The sequence below is a fragment of the Hypanus sabinus genome, chromosome 18 (assembly GCF_030144855.1).
Source record: "Hypanus sabinus isolate sHypSab1 chromosome 18, sHypSab1.hap1, whole genome shotgun sequence".
NCBI lineage: Eukaryota > Metazoa > Chordata > Chondrichthyes > Myliobatiformes > Dasyatidae > Hypanus > Hypanus sabinus.
The window spans coordinates 38,392,431-38,408,652 of record NC_082723.1 but is presented as its reverse complement, the minus strand read 5'-3'; the positions used below and the strand labels follow the sequence as shown (position 1 = coordinate 38,408,652).

The 16,222-nt window shown below is 41.9% G+C and overlaps 1 long non-coding RNA gene across 3 annotated transcripts in view; it reads right to left on the bottom strand.

Moving 5' to 3' along the window:
• Positions 1–16,222, bottom strand: part of LOC132407521 (uncharacterized) — a 65,486-nt gene that overhangs the window by 47,040 nt on the left and 2,224 nt on the right. For 2 of the 3 annotated variants that reach the window (XR_009516497.1, XR_009516498.1), the window contains exons 1-2: positions 3,133–4,058; positions 1,209–1,370 (exon numbers count right to left, since the gene is read on the bottom strand). This is a non-coding gene — a long non-coding RNA (uncharacterized LOC132407521). Of the gene's footprint in view, positions 1–1,208; positions 1,371–3,132; positions 4,059–16,222 lie in introns of those variants that run through there. The other variant, XR_009516499.1, reaches the window with a different exon arrangement.

Genomic DNA, 16,222 nt, shown 5'->3' with positions numbered 1-16,222 from the left:
TGGCAAATAATATTCACAAGCAGTTGAACTTGTATATCAAACAATTGTATGGGGAAAATTTCTTTAAGAAAATGTTCCAAACAACAATGGTCTGGATGCTACAATGGGCCCAGCATTGTTTGTGCAAACAGGGTGACATTCTATTTGCAACAACCACAGAGGAAGAAAACATTCAGGGACTTAAAATATTTAGAAAGCTTAATTAATGTTATGTGAAATTTAAGAGAAGCAAATGTGCTTTTGTGCAAGAGGAAGGGATTTTAGTTTGAGATTACAGAAACAGGGCTGGAGTCGGTTGAGGAGAAAGTTAAAGCCGTCATCAGAAAACTTGGAAATGTTACTGAGGGCCGGTAGAATCCAATTCTAAATTGGATTTCTACCAGCTGTTGACAAACTCTTGATTCCATCTCACTGCTTTAAAGAGAAGTGAGCATTTTTTCCTCAAATATGACTATGACAATGAGTACAGAGTTTGAGTCAAATGTTACACCTAGTGCTTTATCAAGCTTGGTATTTTATTAACTTATGAAAAAGCCTCAACAATCCTGAAGAACAACACTTTTCCTCCCTGTAGCAAAACATTATTTCCCTATCAAGCAGCAGAAATTGGTTGAGCAGCAAATAAAGATCCTATTTTGAAGTAACTGCATGATTAGCTATTAAGTGAATGGATGAATTCAAATTTGAATGAAGAAGGGATATTGTTTTACTAAGGATGCTGTTGCTGCGTGAATGAATTCACCAGAGAAAACTGCTGGTAGACACAAAGCAGCTTCTTCATTGGACAAAACAAAATACAGCAGGTATCATATGGAGAAGCTTTCGGTCAAAAGGTCTCGCTGGCCCAACCTGGGACTCGATGTCTTATGTGCAAATATCAAAAGGGCAATTCCATGTCTACAATGAGTGGACAATGCTTTCTTTGAAACTACATGCAACCTTCACACCTCCTGATTTGCATCCACATCACAGACATCCAAATGAATTTTAATCAGCATTGTCTGGTCTGGGATTCACTGCTTTCAGGAACCCATTGTTCAGATCTGCACTGCAAATTAAATCCACAATACATATTCAGATGTGAAGACTGGTAGCCAAAGTCAATTGCTAAATGTATATGTCCTCAACCCAAAAATCACTCTTATAGACTCTTTGAATTGTTAACAAATTGGCAATGATGAACTGATAAAGGAAAGCTCTGGACCTACTCCGTGCTGCAGACTCAAGGACTCTGTCTGGTTTGAAATGTTGTTGTTCACTTCAAATGTTTGCATGATTTGCATATCTTTTCTTTCTCTTGCGCACCCAGTGTTAGTCTTTTATTTTTTCTCTTTAATTGGTTTCTTTCAGGTTTCTTGCTTTGTGGCTACCTGTGAGCAAACAAATCTCAGAGTTATATAATTTATACATTCTTTGATAATAAATGTACTATGAATCTTGAATCTTTGATGTATAGAAGGAGGGAATAATATCGTGACTCCTCACTTTGCAACAGGACTACTCCTGATGAAATATTAATGAATATTAGAGTTAAAACACAGTTGTGTCTCAGCTAACAAATTTGTAAGAGAAAGCAAGGAAAGAACATCATAACTAAACCCACAAAGACAAGTCATTTAGCCTGAATGTAGAGGTTGTGTATTGAGACCACTTGACAGGTTGGAATGTGATGTTAGGAAATGAGGAGCATACAGATCGAGTAATTATCTTGTAAAAAAAGGAGAGAAATTTTAAGGAAGTCCACACTGACCACTTAATCCCTGCAAGCAATTTCTAGGAAAATAGCAGAAGTAGTAGGATCGAAGACATTTCTGAAACAAGTCCAACTATTGATCAAGAGGAGTCAACATGTGATGTTTCTAGTAAGCATCAAGGTGAATCGAAGTCTAGAATGGAGGCTACTTCAACAATATCTGACGAATCTATGACATCAACACAAGTAACATCAGCACCACTGTGAAGATGCAGACTGTAGAAATGCTGACTTGACTACACTTGCTAAATTTGTAAATATGCCAGATCAATTTTTTTAAAGTGTAGTCTATGTGATATTGATTGTACACAACGATTATTACTTTGATGCTTTCACCCCTTTAAGGATTGTGTCATCCAACTGACTGCTCTCTGCATTGCAAACAATGCTTGCAGAAAGTTCCAGAGACAGCCAGTCTACAGAAAACACTTGAATAAACCACATACACTTTGTTTAAGCCCCTTGCGTCTCTTGTGGATAAATCTATACATTCTGCAGTGGGGGTTAAGAACCCACAGAGCACACATTCCTTACAGGGACCAAACCAGGATCCAGGCAACATAGTCTGGAGGGAAATCAAGTTTACAAAGGTTGGAATTGCCTCTGGCCAGTGCCCACACAAGTCAGGTTTAGAGGTAACTTAGATATGGTCCAGGTCTGTTTCTTCTATAGCTGGCAAATTTGTAATATGCAAAGATGGTGACATGTATTTTAGCAGCAGATAATATAGAAATAGGCAGGAATGTTCCAGGGTAGTTCATGGGAATAAGACTAATCAACTCCTGGAGTTTATTCTGCCAGTTATTTCACAGCTGATCAGTGTTTTAACAAATTGTTATCTTTGGCTAACATTTATTTGTCTCAACAACAATTCTTGCAATTCAGCATCTTTAAATTTTCTCATGATGCTTTATAGAAATATTACAAAATTATATAAAAATAGGCTTGGTCAAAGAGAGAGCTTTATAGAACACTGTTAGAGGAATGAGAAGGAGGATAATGGAGAAGTTAGAGAGGGAATTTTATTGCATAGGGCTTTGGAGATGACAGTAGAGTGATTTAAAAACTGGGATTGTTCAAAGCTGCTTGAGGACAGAGTTTCAGATTAATACCATGTTGTATATGAAGTGCCGGTTTTTAATTGCATCTGTAAACCACACCCAATGTTCTTGTACAATACGTACCAGCTCACCCAGTTCACTCTCCTTTCGTTCATTATTTCCATTAACCCCTTCCCCCAGCTAGTTCCATCTGCCCATCATCCACACACTGATCTACCTAGGTTTCTTCTCCCTTGGCCAACTTTTCCTATCCCCTCCCCATCTGGTTACCCCTTCCCTAGCCCCAGCCCCAACCCCTGCCTCATGCCTCCCTCTCACCTCTGGCCTTCTTGTCTTTACCCTCTCATTCCTGATGTAGAACTTGAAACGTCGACCATTCCTCTTCCTCCACAAATGCTGCTTGACCCACTGAGTTCCTCCAGCTGTTCGTTCTTGTGCACCTGTGAACGTTTTAGCTGTAGTTTTATGGTTAAGCCTGTTCTCAACCACCACTTCTAACCTCCACACAGCTTGAGAAAATGATTTACAATAACCCATCAAGTCTTAGGATTGTCTTAAACACGAGACTTGTAACTTCTGAATAACTTTCCATGCTTAATTTAACCTGTTCTATCTTAACCATTGTGTTGCCAAAGAGCTGCAAAGACCAAAACAAATGTGAACTCAGAAAAGATTTCTTTTTACACAGTTGACCATAGACTTGCACAAGGAAGGATCTGAGAGGAGAAGATGAAGGGAGAGAGAAAGAAGAGATTTTAAGGTTCATATCTCGGTAGCTGAGGTGATGGTGTGCTAAAGGGTTTGGGAAAAACTGCACAGGCAAGGCCCAAGGCAGCATTCCTGCCCGTCAGCACAGCCTGGAGACCTGGTGTGCGGGAGACACATCTGGATCTCATCTCTCGCACACTTACTGAACTGGAGTCAACTGCACTGATGGTATTTTCCTCTATTGTAACAAAAAGGGAAAAGGCCACCAACCCTCTTAACAAGCAACTCTGGAAGGAGCCTGAAAAATCCAAGCTGACCAAGGCAAGCTCACCAGAACTACCTCACTTGCCCACAGTACAGTTCACTTTGTACCATATGTCAAACTGGAGAGGAAAAAAAGGAAACATTTTACGGATCGCTGAGAACATATTTTCAATTTGACCTAGTTACTTTCTAGGGGTGGTGCAGCATGATGTGACACAACTGGTGCGACTTGGATTTACAAGCACAGCATGTTGTTTATTATGCGTAATCTATGCATCAAAATTTAATTTAAAACATTTTACTTTCTATAATTTCCTTCTCCTCTGATGTTCCTGAATCACAATTAATTTGAAGATTCCAGACAACTTCCAGTATACTTCTTGTTATGGCTGTGTCCAAAATACTTATCAGTGTCAAAATACATAGCTAGGAAAAGGGATTAGGTCCTGAAGAGCTAATATAGGGAGATAGGTACGAAGGTATAAAACAGGACCTCAAGAGTAGTAATCTCACTGGTGCCTGTGCCATGTGCCAGTGAGGGTAAGAATAGGATGATATGGCAGATGAATGTGTGGCTGAAGAATTGGTGGAGTGGGCAAGGTTTCAGATTTGTGGATCTCTTCTGGGGAAGGTATGACCTGTACAGAAGGGCAAGGTTGTATCTGAGCTCAAGAGGGATCGATGTCCTTGGGGCAGGTTTGCTGGAGCTTTGGGGAGGGTTTAAGTTAGGTTGGCAGGGGATTGGGAGCCAGAGTATAAATCAGATGATAAAGCAATTGGTGTAAAGATAGATGCAATGCGTTGAGAGACTGTGAAGAAGGATAGTTGACTGTTTATTCATTTCCATAGATGCTGCCTGACCTGCTGAGTTTTGTTTGTTGCTGGGATTTGCAGCATCTGCAGATTTTCTCTTGTTAAGGGTAGGTTGTGGAGAGGGCGTAAATGCAGCCAATTGGAGGGATTTACTTTAATGTAAAAAGTACCAGGATCGGTGTGGTGAACTCACGAGCATGAATCTGTAAATGGAACTAGATATTGTGGTCATTACAGGGACTTGGCTGTCACAAGGGCAGGAATGGCTGCCCGATGTTCCAGGGTTTAGGTATTTCAAAAGGCACAGGGAGGGAGGTAAAGGAGGCAGGGGAGTGACGTTGCTAATGAGGGATAGTACCATCACTGTAGAAAGAGAGGACATCGTGGAAGATAGTCTACTGAGTCAGTGTAGGTCAAGTCAGAAACAGGAAGGGAGTGAGCATTCTACTGGGAGCATTCTCTCAACCCCCAATAGCAACAGAGAATCTGAGGAGCAGATTAGGGGGCAGATTTTGGAAAGGAGCAAAAATAACAGGGTTGTTGTTAATGGTGACTTCAACTCCCCTAATATTGACTCAAACATTGGAACGCTGGCCTTTATAAATCAAAGCATTGAGTACAGAAGTTGGGATGTAATGCTAAAGTTGTACAAGGCATTGGTAAGGCCAAATTTGGAATATTGTGTGCAGTTCTGGTTACCGAATTATAGGAAAGATATCAATAAATTAGAGAGAGTGCAGAGACGATTTACTAGGATGTTACCTGGGTTTCAGCAATTAAGTTACAGAGAAAGGTTGAACAAGTTAGGTCTCTATTCATTGGAGCGTAGAAGGTTGAGGGGGGATTTGATCGAGGTATTTAAAATTTTGAGAGGGATAGATAGAGTTGATGTGAACAGGCTGTTTCCATTGAGAGTAGGGGAGATTCAAACTAGAGGACATGATTTGAGAGTTAGGGGGCAGAAGTTTAAGGGAAACACGAGGGGGTATTTCTTTACTCAAAGAGTGATAGCTGTGTGGAATGAGCTTCCTGCAGAAGTAGTAGAGGCCAGTTCAGTTGTGTCATTTAAGGTAAAATTGGATAGGTATATGGACAGGAAAGGAGTGGAGGGTTAGGTGGGACTAGGTGAGATTAAGGGTTCGGCACGGACTAGGAGGGCCAAGATGGCCTGTTTCCGTGCTGTGATTGTTATATGGTTATATGGTTAAACAGCCTTAGTGCAAAATACTTAGATCGGGAGGAATTTGTTAAGTTTTCCAGGAATGATTCCTTATGTAGAAAGGTGACTAGAGGAGAGGCCATGCAGGATCTGGTACTAGGCAACCAACCTGGTCAGGTGACATCTCTCAGTGGGTGAGCATTTCAGAGCCTGTGACCACAATTCCCTGACTTTTAGCATAGATTTGGATAGGGATAGGAGGAGAAAGTATGGGAAAGTAATTGGGGGAGGGAAAATATGATGCTACTATGGAGGAACTTGGGAGCACAAATTGGGATATAGTCAGGGAAATGTGTAATGGAAACAGGGAAGCTGTTTAGGGCATGCGAGCATGGGATTCTGGACTGGTTTGTCCCATGGCGTCGGAGAATGGACGATAGGGTGCAAAAAAAAACATTGTTGACAACAGACATGGGGCATCCAGTCAAGAGGAAGAAGGAAGCATACTTAAGAAGGGGCTTGGGAGAACTAGAAGAGCTCTTGGGAAGGCCTTGGTGAGTAGGATTAAGGAAAAACCCAATGCATTCTACACATATGTGAAGAAGGGGGGAATGACTAGAGTGAGGGTAGGACCGATCAGGGATAAAAGAAGAAACGTGCTTGGAGTCAGAGGATCTAGGGGAGGTCCTTTAAGAATACTTTGCTTCAAAATTCACAGTGAGAGGGATTGTGACGAACACGAGCTCAGTATAGAATAGATGTTTATTTATTTAGGGAGACAGGGTGGAACAGACCTTAGCCTTGTACCTTCAAGCCCCTGGAGATATACCCCATGTTATGACAGAAATTGAGGGAAGAGATTGCTGCTCTTTTGGCAAACGTCCTTGCATTCTCACTGGTTGGCCACAGCAGTAATACCAGAAGACTGGAGGATGGCAAATGCTATTTCTAAATTCAAGAAAGGTAATATAGATATTCCTAAAAATTATAGAGCACTGAGTCTTACATTAGTGATGGGAAAACTTTTGGAGAGGATTGTTAGAGACAGGATTTATAAGCTTTTGAATAAGCATAGTCTAACTAGGAACAGACAGCTCAGCTTTGTGAAGAGCAATTCATGTCTCATGAACCTAATTGAATTTTTCGAGGAAGTGACAAAACAAGTTGCAGGTAGAGCAGTGGATGTGTGGTATACAGATTTTAGTAAACATTTGACAAGGCTCCCCATGATAGGCTCATTCAGAAAGTCATGAGGCATGGAATCCAGGGCAACATAAAATCAGAATCAGGTTTATTATCACCAGCATGTGACGTGAAATTTGTTAACTTAGCAGCAGTTCAATGCAATACATAATCTAGCAGAGAGAGAAAATAATAATAATAAATAAACAAGTAAATCAATTGCAGATATTTAATAGATTAAAAATGTGCAAAAACAGAAATACGGTATATAAAAAAGAGTGAGGTCATATCCAAAGCTTCAATGTCCATTTAGGAATTGGATGGCAGAGGGGAAGAAGCTGTTGCTGAATTGCTGAGTGTGTGCCTTCAGGCTTCTGTACCTCCTACCTAATGAGAAAAAGGGAAAAGGACATGTCCTGGGTGCTGGAGGTCCTTAATAATGGACGCTGCCTTTCTGAGACACCACTCCCTAAAGATGCCCTGGGTACTTTGTAGGCTAGTGCCCAAGATGGAGCTGATTTACAACTTTCTGAAGCTTCTTTCAGTCCTGTGCAGTAGCCCCTCCATACCAGACAGTGATGCAGCCTGTCAGAATGCTCTCCACAGTACATCTACAGAAGTTTATGTGTGCGGATTTGGAATTGGCTTGTCTGCAGAAGGCAGAGGTTGATAGTAGGAGGTGCATATTCTGCTTGGAAGCCTTGTTCCACAGGGATATGTTCTGGGACCCCTACTCTAATTTTAGAGTTTTACAAATGACTTGGATGAAAGAAGGGTGGGTTAGTAAGCTTATAGATGACATGAAGATTGGTAGTGTTATGGATAGTGTAGAAGGGTTATTGATATGGTGCAAAGCTGGACTGAGAGGTGGCAGATAGAATTAATTCAGGAGAAATATGAAGTGATACACTTCGGAAGGTCAAATTTGAGGTGCAAGGTTAATCGCAGGATTCTTAGCAGTGTGGAGAAGTATCTTGTGGTCCACGTCTATATATCTCTCAAAGGTGACGAGTTGATAGGGTGGTTAAGAAGGCATATGATATGTTCACCTTCAGTAGTTAGGGGATTGAGTTCAAGAGCCACAAAGTAATGTTGCAGCTCTGTGAGAGTCTGGTTAGACCAACTTGGAATATTATGTTCAATTCTAGTTGCCTCTTTATAGGAAGGATGTGGAAGCTTTAGGGAAGTGCAGAGGAGACTTACCAGGATGCTGCCTGGATTAGAGAGCATATCTCATGAGCTTAGGTTGAGTAATTTAGGGCTTTTCTCTTTGGAGTGAAGGAGGATGAGAAATGACTTCATAGAAGTGTATAAGATTTCAAGAGGCATGGATAGAGCCAGTGCCTTTTCCCCATGGCAGCAATGGATAAGATGAAGAGACATAATTTTATGGTGATTGGAGGACAGTACGGGGGGAAATGTCAGGGTATTTTTTTAAAACAGAGCAGTATGTGTATGAAACACACTGCCAGTTGTGGTGGTAGATGAAGACCCACTGAGGGTATACAAGAGTCTCTTCGATAGGCACATGGATGAAGTAAAAATGGAGGGCCCTATGGAGGAAAGGGTTAGATTGATCTTGGAGTAGGTTAATAGGACTGTGCTGTGCTGTTCTACGGCCTACTTTCAGTGTGAAAAGTTTGTAATCCTAAGCCTACTCTAGAAAGTTAAATATCAAAGCTCAAAGGTTTGGATAAGATCGTGACAAAGATCGTGGACTGGTTAACAGATAAAAACACTTAGGTTACCTTCAGCTTGGGAGGCTGTATTAGTGGGGTACTACACAGATTGGTTAGGGAAGGGGGGTGAGGCTCAACTGTTTACAAGCTATACAAATGAAATGAATGAGAAGGATCAAGTGTAATGCATCTATATTTGCTGAATATGCAAAGTTGCAAAGTCACGAGTAGCGTAGAGGTTGCAGAGGGTTTTGGGGGAACATAAGCAGGTAAACTGAAGAAGGTCAAGGCAGATGCAACATAACATGAAAAAATGTGAAGTTAAACTGTGGTATTATAAGGTTAAAGGTGTTGGCATACAGAAGGACCTAGATGATCTTGTATATGAATCACTGGAAATTAGCCCGCAGGTATAGTGTAAGAAGGCAAAAGGTACATTAACATGAGAAATTCTGTAGGTGATAGAAATCTAAAGCACCACACACAAAATGCTGGAGCCAAAGGCGCATAGGTATTTTAAGGGGATACAAAGCTACAATAATATAGTGCCAGGTGAGATTAGGGCTGGAAGATTATGAACATCACATACAAAATGCTGGAGGAACTCAGTTGAGTCAGGCAACATCTGTGGAAATGAATAAACAAAATGCACTTCAGACCAAGAGCCTTCATCAGGATTGAAAAGGAAGGGCGAAGATGCCAGAATAAGAAGCTGTGGGGGAGGGGAAAGGAGGACCAGCTAGAAGGTGATAGGGAAAGCCAGGTGGGTGATGAAGTAAGAAGCTGGGAGGTGATAGGTGAAAAAGGCAAAGTCCTGGAAAAGAAGGATTCTGATAGGAGAGGAGAATGGACCATTCAAGAAAAGGGAGGAGGAGGGGCTCCAGAAGAGGAGATAGGCAGGTGAGAAATTGTGGAAGAGGCCAGAATGGGGAAATGAAGAAGGTTGGGGGTTGGAGAAAAGATTACTGGAAGTTTGAGAAATCGATGTTTGATCCATCAGGTTGGAGGAATACAAGTTGTTGTACCTCCACCTGACAGCACCCTCATTGTGGCAGAAGAGGAGGCCATGGACCAACATTTTGGAATGGGAATAGATTCAGGAATTCAAATAGTTGGCCACTGGAAAACTTTGCTTTTAGTGAATGGAGTAGAGGTGCTTGACAAAGCAGTCCCCCAATCTAAGTCGGGTCTCACCAATGTAGAGGACGATGCATCAGGAGCACTGGATACAATAGATAATTCCAACAGATATTTGCAGGTGAGATGTTGGCTCACCTAGAAGGGCTATTTGGGGCCTTGAATGGAGGTGAGGGAGGAGATGAATAAGCAGTGTAGGGAAATGAAGAGGGGGGGACCACTTCTGTTGCTTACAGAGTAAGTCCCAAGAGGGAGATTAGTGAGGACAGATGAATGGACAAGGGAATCAAGGAGCGAGCAATCCCTGCATAAAGAATAAGTGGTGGGGGGGAAGATGTGTTTGATGATAGGATCCTTTTGAAGATGGCGGAAGTTAAGAAGAATGATGTGTTGGATGCAGGGACTCATGGGATGGTAGATGAGGACAAGAGGAACTTATCCCTGTTACATTGGCAGGAAGATGGGTTGAATGTGACTGTCCAGGAAATGGAGGAGATGCAGGTGAAGGCAGCATCAATGGTGGAGGAAGGGAAACCTTGTTATTTGAAGGAGGACATCTCTGATGTCCAGGAAAGGAAAACCTCAAGGAATAAAGTCCAAACCTATTCAATATTTCCTTATAACTCAGGTTCTCCAGTTCCAGCAACATCCTTGTAAATTTTCTCTGTACCCTTTCAACCATATTTACGTCTTTCCTGTAGGTAGGTGACCAAAACTGCAAACAATACTCCAAATTAGGTCTCACCAACATCTTTTACAACTTCAACATAACATTCCAATTCCTGTACACAATAATGTGATTTATGAAGGTCAATGTGCCAAAATCAGAATCAGAATCAGACTTTAATCACCAAGTACCTGTGCACATACAAGGAATTTATTTCCGGCAGATGTTGTCTCTCTGCTCACAACGATAATAATGATAAATATAAATGAAAATATAGATTATACATACAAGTAGTGCAATCCAAGTAATAGTTAGCCGACAGTTAACCGGCAGTTAACTGTTCAGCAAAGTGACCGCAGTAGGTAAAAAACTTCTCCAGTGCCTATTAGTCGTAGTCTGGAGGGATCTGAAGCGCCTACCAGACGGAAGCAGTTCAAACAGTCCGTGCGCAGGATGGAAGGAGTCCTTTATGATGTTCCCCGCCCTCTTCTTCAACCTGGAAGAATACAGGTCCACAATAGAGGGCAGGGAGGCTCCAATGATGCGCTCGGCAGTCCTCACTGTGCGCTGCAGTCTGGTTCTATCCTGCTTGGTGGCGGCTCCAAACCACACAGTGATGGAGGTGCACAGGACAGACTCAATGACTGCAGTATAGAACTGCAGCAGCAATTCCTGAGGCAGACCATATTTCCTCAAGAGCCGCAGAAAGTACATCCGCTGCTGGGCCTTCTTCAGGATGGAGCTGATGTTCTGCTCCCACTTCAGATCCTGAGAGATGGTGGTTCCCAGGAACCTGAAGTTCTCCACGGTGGACACAGGGCTGCCAAGGACTGTGGGGGGGACATAATGGGGGGGATGTCTCCTGAAATCCACTATCATCTCCTTTGTCTTGAGCGTGTTCAGCTCCAGATTGTTCCGACTGCACCAGAGCGCCAGTTGGTCCACCTGCTGTCGATATGCAGACTCATCACTGTTCTGGATGAGTCTGATGACGGTGGTGTCGTCTGCAAACTTCAAAAGCTTTCTTTATGACCCCATCTCAATGAATTTTGGACTTGTATTCGTAGATCCCTTTGTTCTACCACACTCCTCAATGCCCTCATAGTGGAAAATCTGTCCTGGTCAGTCCTATTAAGAGCAGCACCTTGCACTTGTCTGCATTAAGTTCCATCTGCCATTTTTCAATCCATTTTTCCAGTTGGGATAGATCTCACTGCAGGGTCTGATAGCCTCTTCACTGTCCACTACACCCCCAAGTACTGGCGTCATTCCCAAATTTGCTGATCCAGTTAACCACATTGTCATTCAGATCATTGACATAGATGACAAAGAACAACTGACCCAGCACCGATCCCTGTAGCACTCCACTAGTTACAGGCCTTCAGTCAGAGATTCAACCATCTACTACCACTCTCTGGCTTCTCCCACAAAGCCAATGTCTAATTCAATTTACCGTACTACCTCATCTTGAATGCTGAGCAAATGAACCTTCTTGACCAACCTTCCATATGGGACCTTGTCAAATGCCTTTCTGAAGTCCTTGTGGACAACATCCACTGCCTTACTTTCATCAACTTTCTTGGTAAATTCCTCAAAAAACTCTTAAGATTGGTTAGACACAACCTACCATGCACAAAGCCACAATGACGATCCCTAATCAGTTAATGTCTACCCAAATACTTAAATATCTGGTCTCTTCCAATAACTTTCCCACTCTGATGTCAGGCTCAACAGTCTATAATTTTTTGGTTTGTTTTAGAGCATTTCTTAAACAGCCGAACAACATTAGCTATCCTCCAATCCTCTGGTACCTCACTTGTCACTAAGAATGATTTAAGTATCTCCGTTAGGGCCCCTGCAGTTTCTACACTCACCACCCACAGGGTCCAAGGGAACACCTTGTCAGGCCCTGGGGATTTATCCACCCTAATTTACCTCATCAGCAAAAACATCCTCCTCCTCTGTAATCTGAATTGGGTCCACAGCCTCGCTGCAGTTTTGCCTCACTTCTATGGACTCTGCTTGCTTTTCCTGTGTAAATACAGGTGCAAAAAATCCATTTAAGATCTCCATCTCTTTTGGATCCACACATAGATTACCATTCTGATCTTCCAGAAGACCAAAAGAGATGTCCTCCTTCTTCAAAATATGAAGTTCCCTGGTGCTCTCCTCCTTCACTTTTTCTCATGGCCCACTGTCCTTTCCTAACCCATTCCTTCTTCTCCAGCCCTTTACCTTTTTCTCTTCCTCCTCCCAGCTTCTTACTTCATCGTCCCTCCCCCACTCACTCGGTTTCACCTATCAACTTTTAGCTTGCCCTCCTTCAATTCCCCCAACTCCCAAGGCATCTCATCCCTTCCTTTCCAAGTCTGATGAAGGGTCTCAGCCCAAAATGTCAACTGTTTACTCATTTCCATTGATGCTGCCTGACCTGCTGAGTTCCTCCAGCATTTTGTGGGGTGGTGCTCTGGATTTCCAGCATCTGCAGAATCTCCTGTGTTTATGACATTATGAACATGCCTGGTTTCTCTACCCAAGAAAGAATATGCAGAAAAGATGTAAGCTCATTTCCAGTCCTGCAAGAAATATTACACATTGAATCCTTTTGATCAATATTTGGAGTCATTTCAGAACCAGCTTCAATCTGAAAACACACTGTGATTTTCCAAGAGATCATTTACAAACATTTAAGTGGTCATCAACACCAAATAGAATGGTTACAATGGAGGTTCACTAGACTGATTTCTGTGACAGTAGATTATCTTATAAGAGTTATTAGACTGTAAACAGAGATAGTAATCTAACCACAAACAAGAGAAAATCTGCAGATGCTGGAAATCCAAGCAACACATGCAAAATGCTGGAGGAACTCAGCAGTCCAGGCAGCATCTATGGAAATGAGTACAGTCGACATTTTGAGTTGAAACCCTTCAGCAGGACTGGAGAAAAAAATGCTGAGGAATACATTTAAAAGGTGAGGGGAGGGGGAAGGGAGAGAGAAGCACAAGGTGATAAGTGAAAACCAAAGTGGAAGGGATGAAGTAAAGAGCTGGAAAGTTGATTGGTGAAAGAGACAGAAGGCCATGGAAGAAAGAAAAGGGGTAGGAGCAACAGAGGGAGACGATGGTCAGGGAAAGAGATCCGGTGAGAGAGGGAAAAGGGGATGGGAAATGGTGAAGGGGAGGGGTGGGAGGCATTACCAGAAATTTGAGAAATCGATGTTAATGCCATCAGGTTGGAGGCTACTCAAACAGAATATAAGGTGGTGTTCCTCCAACCTAAGTGTGGTCTGGACATAAGTTTCGATGGTGCTTCCCCTGCCTGGGCTGCCATGAACCACAACTCACAGACACAAATGTGATCAGCTATTTAAGAAGGAGATTTCTTCACACGTAAAATAATCGCATTTGGACAGGAACTAGTAGGATGGGAAACAGCTTCTTCCTCCAGGCCATGAGCCTACCGATCTCCCTGTCACCACCCAGGTCTCATCACCTATGAAGCACTAGTAGTGTTATACTTTTAAAACTTGTGTCATAAATATACCTGATGTTAAATGTCAATCTTATGGAATATAATTTATTTAATTTATTTGTGGTAATATTACTTTTTTGTGGTATGGGAGTTAAACATACTGTGTTGTGCACCTTGGTCCAGAAGAACGCTTTGCTTGGCTGCGTCCATGTGGTGGTGAATAACAATAAACTTGAAGTTGAACTAATGAAGTTTGGAATCCTCTATCCAAGATAGCTTTGGAGACTCATTTACTCGGTATAATCATCCCAGATAGATGGATTTTTAAAAAAATATTTGAGGAACAAAAAGGATTGGAATTAATGCAGGAAAGTGGAGTGTAGGTAAGAGATCAGACATGATTTTAATGAATGGTGGAGCAGGTGTGAGGGGCCAAACCTACAGCTTCTATTTTTCATATTCTGAAGCTCATAATGCAAACTTGTGCTACAACAAAGTACTGAGAAAGTACAGTAATCTCAGGGGTACTATAGTTTGGAGCAGTTATTAAACCAAGGCAGATGTTAAAGATGCAATGCCACAACTTCACAAAGGAGCAGAGGAACCTACCCCCAGTGTCTTGACCAACAGTTACCATCAATGAGAAACTCATCCATCTTGTGAGAAAATGGGTTACAGTATTTATCTTACATTGCAACAGTGACTACACTTTGGATGTCAAGTGCTTTTGGGATCTCAGAGTTGTAAAAGTAGTTTGTAATGCAGATTTTCTTTTTGCGCATCCTCCAATTCAAGGCATTGCCAATTTCAATAAGATGTAGTTATATGCTTCCTTCACTACTCATATCTATAGTAACTTAAATAGTATCAATATGTGTCCTTTCCATTGATCTACAAATTAAAAGCTGTGTGTGATAAGTCTAAATATAAATGTCCAGCTTTATTTTACATGGTATATATACCCAGCGGCCACTTAATTAGGCACACCTGCTTGTTAATGCAAATATCTTATCAGTCAGTCATGTGGCAGTAACTCAATGCATAAAAGAATGAAGACATGGTCAGGAGGTTCAGTTGTTTTTCATATCAAACATCAGAATAGGGTAGAAATGTGATCCAAGTGATTGACTGTGGAATCATTGTTAGTTACAGAGTGGTTTGAGTATCTCAGAAACCGCTGATTTCCTGGGATTTTCACTCAAAACAGTCTCTGGAGTTTACAGAGAATGGTACGAAAAACAATAATTGGATCCTCGACCTCCTAACCAGAAGACCACAATCTGGTCTGGTTGGTGATAACATATCCTCCTTGCTGACGATCAACATTGGCACACCTCAGGGGTGCGTGCTTAGCCCACTACTCTACTCTCTATATACCCATGACTGTGTGGCTAGGCATAGTTCAAATACCATCTATAAATTTGCTGACGATACAACCATCGTTAGTAGAATTTCAGGTGATGACAAGAAGGCATATAAGAGTGAGATATGCCAATTAGTGGAGTGCTGCCGCAGCAACAACCTGGCACTCAACGTCAGCAAGATGAAAGAGCTTATTGTGGACTTCAAGAAGGGTAAGACGAAGGAACACCTACCAATCCTCATAGACAGATCAGAAGTGGAGAGAGTGAGTAGCTTCAAGTTCCTGGGTGTCAAGATCTCTGAGGATCTAACCTGGTCCCAACATATCGATGTAGTTATAAAGAAGACAAGAGAGCGGCTATACTTTATTTGGAGTTTGAAGAGATTCGGCATATCAACAAATACAAACCTAAACTTCTATAGTTGTACCGTGGAGAGCATTCTGACAGGCTGCATCACTGTCTGGTGTGGAGGGGCTACTGCACAGGACCAAAAGAAGCTGCAGAAGGTTGTAGATCTAGTCAGTTCCATCTTGGGTACCAGCCTACAAAGTACCCAGGACACCTTCTGGGAGCAGTGTCTCAGAAAGGCAGTGTCCATTATTAAGGACCTCCAGCACCCAGAGCATGCCCTTTTTTCACGTTTACCATCAGGTAGGAGGTACAGAAGCCTGAACAGCTTCTTCCTTTCTGCCATCCGATTCCTGAATGGATTTTGAAGCTTTGGACATTACCTCACTTTTTAAAAAATATACAGTATTTCTGTTTTTGCACTTTTTAAAAATCTATTCAATATACATAATTGATTTACTTATTTATTATTATTTTATTTTTTGTTATTTTCTCTCTCTGCTAGATTATGTATTGCATTGAACTGCTGCTGCTAAATTAACAAAATTTCACATCACATGCCGGCGATAATAAACCCAATTCAGATTAAAATCCAGCGAGCGGCAATTCTGTG